This window comes from Heterodontus francisci, chromosome 18, assembly GCF_036365525.1.
Source record: "Heterodontus francisci isolate sHetFra1 chromosome 18, sHetFra1.hap1, whole genome shotgun sequence".
Lineage (NCBI taxonomy): Eukaryota > Metazoa > Chordata > Chondrichthyes > Heterodontiformes > Heterodontidae > Heterodontus > Heterodontus francisci.
The window spans coordinates 46,731,320-46,735,990 of record NC_090388.1 but is presented as its reverse complement, the minus strand read 5'-3'; positions in this window follow the sequence as shown (position 1 = coordinate 46,735,990).

Here is a 4,671-nt window from a genome sequence, read left to right as displayed (position 1 = left end):
ATCTGTGATAAAATGGAAGGCAGGAGTGATTAAATGACAAAAGGGATGATGGTCACTCAAGCTAATAGGACATGTAAAGAAACAATAGATCGGCCTAGAGGAGCTGTAAATGGCTTCAGCAGACTATTACCTGCACCTGCTGTGCAGAAAAATGGGAGCAGTGGTCAGGATCTGAAACTGTTGATCTGGAAAGTTGAAAAATCTACAATATTGTTGCTACTAAAGGAGTCAGGAGGGCTAAAAGGGGTCATGAAAAGTCATTGGCAAACAGGATTAAGGATAATCCCAAGGCGTTTTATACATATATAAAGAGCAAGAGGGTAACAAGAGAAAGGGTTGGCCCGCTCAAGGACAGAGAAGGGAATCTATGTGTGGAGCCAGAGGTAATGGGTGAGGTACTAAATGAGTACTTTGCATCAGTATTCACCAAAGAGAAGGACTTGGTGGATGATGAGCCTAGGGAAGGGAGTGTAGATAGTCTCAGTCATCTCATTATCAAAAAGGAGGATATGTTGGGTGTCTTGCAAAGCATTAATGTAGATAAGTCCCCAGGGCCTGATGGGACCTACCCTAGAATACTAAGGGAGGCAAGGGAAGAAATTGCTGGGGCCTTGACAGAAATCTTTGCATCCTCATTAGCTACAGGTGAAGTCCCAGAGGACTGGAGAATAGCCAATGTTGTTCCTTTGTTTAAGAAGGGTAGCAAGGATAATCCAGGAAATTATAGGCTAGTGAGCCTTACGTCAGTGGTAGGGAAACTATTAGAGAGGATTCCTCAGGACAGGATTTACTCTCATTTGGAAACAAACGCACTTATTAGCGAGAGACAGCATGGTTTTGTGAAGGGGAGGTTGTGTCTCACTAATTTGATTGAGTTTTTTGAGGAAGTGACAAAGATGATTGATGAAGAAAGGGCAGTGGATGTTATCTATATGGACTTCAGTAAAGCCTTTGACAAGGTCCCTCATGGCAGACTGGTACAAAAGGTGAAGTCACACGGGATCAGAGGTGAGCTGGCAAGATGGATACAGAACTGGCTCAGTCATAGAAGACAGAGGGTAGCAGTGGAAGGGTGCTTTTCTGAATGGAGGGATGTGACTAGTGGTGTTCCGCAGGGATCAGTGCTGGGACCTTTGCTCTTTGTAGTGTATATAAATGATTTGGAGGAAAATGTAGCTGGTCTGATCAGTAAGTTTGCGGACGACACAAAGGTTGGTGGAGTTGCGGATCGTGATGAGGATTGTCAGAGGATACAGCAGGATATAGATCGGTTGGAGACTTGGGCGGAGAAATGGCAGATGGAGTTTAATCCGGACAAATGTGAGGTAATGCATTTTGGAAGATCTAATGCAGGTGGGACGTATACAGTAAATGGCAGAACCTTTAGGGGTATTGACAGGCAGAGAGATCTGGGCGTACAGGTCCACAGGTCACTGAAAGTGGCAACGCAGGTGGATAAGGTAGTCAAGAAGGCATACGGCATGCTTGCCTTCATCGGTCGGGGCATAGAGTATAAAAATTGGCAAGTCATGATACAGCTGTACAGAACTTTAGTTAGGCCACACTTAGAATATTGCATGCAATTCTAGTCACCACACTGCCAGAAGGATGTGGAGGCTTTGGAGAGGGTACAGAAGAGGTTTACCAGGATGTTGCCTGGTCTGGAGGGCATTAGCTATGAGGAGAGGTTGGATAAACTCGGATTGTTTTCACTGGAACGACGGAGGTGGAGGGACGACATGATAGAGGTTTACAAAGTTATGAGCGGCATGGACAGAGTGGATAGTCAGAAGCTTTTTCCCAGGGTGGAAGAGTCAGTTACTAGGAGACATAGGTTCAGGGTGAGAGGGGCAAAGTTTAGAGGGGATGTGCGAGGCAAGTTCTTTACACAGAGGGTAGTGAGTGCCTGGAACTTGCTGCCGGGGGAGGTAGTGGAAGCAGGTACGATAATGATGTTTAAGAGGCATCTTGACAAATAGATGAATAGGATGGGAATAGAGGGATACGGTCCCCGGAAGTGCAGAAGGTTTTAGTTTAGGCAGGCTTCAAGATCGGCGCAGGCTTGGAGGGCCGAATGGCCTGTTCCTGTGCTGTACTGTTCTTTGTTCTTTGACACGCCAGTTATTGCTTTGACTGGCAATTACTGGATGTCTGAGAGCAATCACCGCTATGTTGGACTCACTGCCCACCCAATTGATGCTGCTTAGACACAGTCTTTTGCTGCCAAGCTTACAGAAGAGATACACTATGCTGAAATATGTCAAACACATTTCCTGGATACATGCAAAAGACTGGAATATACAAGGCCAGGTAATATCAGTTGATACTGACACTGTATGCAATGTGATAGCAGCCATTCCTTTGCCATTTGAGCACATGCCACGCATCACTCACAATCTATAGAGTGCGTCACAGTAACGTTTCACGCTGTCGGGTTCAAAAACTTGCTGACAAAACTCATGGGCCATTTCAAACACAGCCCACCAAAAGTGCAGAACTGGAAACACAACAGCCCACAAATGGACAGAAACAGGAATCAAGACATTTCAACTTGATAGAACTCAGCATTACAGAGGGTTCAACCACATCAGCTCTTCAGAACGACAATCTAGCAGTGCCCACCCCTGCCGAATTTGAAAAACTCTAGAAGCTAGAAGCCGTTTCACTCCAGCTCTGCATGTATGTTGTTATGACCAGGTGAGAAAGGTGCCTGGGGGTCTTTTACTGTCTTCACTTGGTCTTATTATAACAGGGTTTAATTTTAAACACACTGTGTTTTGAGTTTCCCCTTGGTGAATCCTTGTTCACCGCTTTCCAATTATAAGGCAAAGAAATGAGCACACCAGGTTTTCTTAAGTTTAAAGAAGAAAAGTGAAATTTATTAAACTTTAAACTTAAACTCTAATTTGGTTAACACCTATGCCGCGCCCCACGCGAGCATGCATATGCGATACGCACTGGCAAATAGGGACAGAAAAGAGGAGAAAAATAAAATGGAGAGGTATGAGGCAACCCCTGAAGAGGGTTTTTTTTTAACTGTGCTTCGAGCTCGCTGGACGGTCCTTGATTGTAGATTATTTTGCTTCTCGTTGGGGCCCAGTATTCTTCTTAAACCTTGTTTACTGTCGGAGACTTTGGGGTTCATATGTCTTCAATGGTTTCCAAAGCTGGTGAGAGTGAGGTGAGAGTAGACAGGAGCGAGATGTTCTCAGTCCAGGAGAAAACAGCTTTCTGAGTTCAAAGTTCTGTGGCTTGTTCAAATTCAAAAAACCAACAGCCAGCCAGTCATGTGACTAAACTGGTCAAACCACTTCTTCGATGTATTGGGGAAGCAAGGACTGGGTCCCTTGTACCAACGCTGTCTGCTAGCATGCAAATGTCTATCCAGTCAGGGGCCTGGCAATTCCTTGTGATAGGCCCTCTTTTCTTCCCAGCCACAATTTTAAGTTTTAATGTTCGTTTGGCGAAATAATGTGTGCCTCAGTTTTGGCAGGTGGGGGGCTTGCCTGACAATGTAAATGAGCTCCTTGAATATGTTTCCTGCTCTGTGTTAACTGCATGGTGCCATTTATTTTATGTTATGGCTGTCTCAGGTGATGATTAATCATATGTTGTTTGGTATAAGAACACTTGCACTACAGATTTGACTTGTAAATATTTGTAATGGCAAATTAACTTGTACTAGTTGCTGCACAAGCAAGTTTGACTCTCCCAGCAGCTGCATCTAAGAAGATTTAAGTGACCAACCTTTGTCATTTGAAATAACTCAACAATCCGTCCATAGTTACAGACTATTAGTGTGTTTCACTTACTAATCATGTTTCTTGAACTAGCAGGACTACAGCCAATTTAAGGTGGACTCATAGCCAAACAATTGGGCGGTTGACTCCCAATCAGAAAGTCATGTGCTCCAACCTTGCGAATGCTTACCGCCTCTTAGTTAAATTAAATTTCCCAATTCCATTTCTGGATTGCCTATGTTTTAAGTGCCCCTTTTTAAATTGGGTAACATTGCCCTGTTTTCAGCCAGGAGAAGTAAGGCCTAGATTACAGAAATAAGACAATTCACTTCTCAAAAAGAACCTTGATTTAGGTCTCACCATGCAAATCATAAGAAACTTGTTTGGGCTGTAGTCTGACCTGTGCCCCCCAGCTAGGCAACCTCCTAAAGGGAAAAACATTTTTTTTATTTGTTCATGAGATGTTGGTGTCACTGTCAAGGCCAGTATTTATTGTCCAAATCTAGTTTCCCTTCAGAAGGTGGTGGTGAGCCACTTTCTTGAACCGCTGCAGTCTGTGTGGTGTAGGTATACCAACAGCGCTGTTAGTTAGGGAGTTCCAGGATTTTGACTCAGTGACAGTGAAGGAATGGCAATATATTTCCAAGTCAGGATGGTGTGCAACTTGGAGGGGTGCTTGCAGGTGGTGTTCCAAGTCAGAACGGTTTGTGACTTGGAGGGGAACTTGCAGGTGATGTTCCCATGTCCCTGCTGCCCTTGTTCTTCTAGTTGGTTGAGGTCACGAGTTTGGAAGGTGCTGTTGAAGAAGCCTTGGCAAGCTGCTGCAGTGCATCTTGTAAATGGTACATGTTAGACTGATTTCCTGTTCTATTTCCTTTCAGAGGTCAGTTGTAACAACCACAGAGTCAGATTTTTACCTTTAACGAGTTCC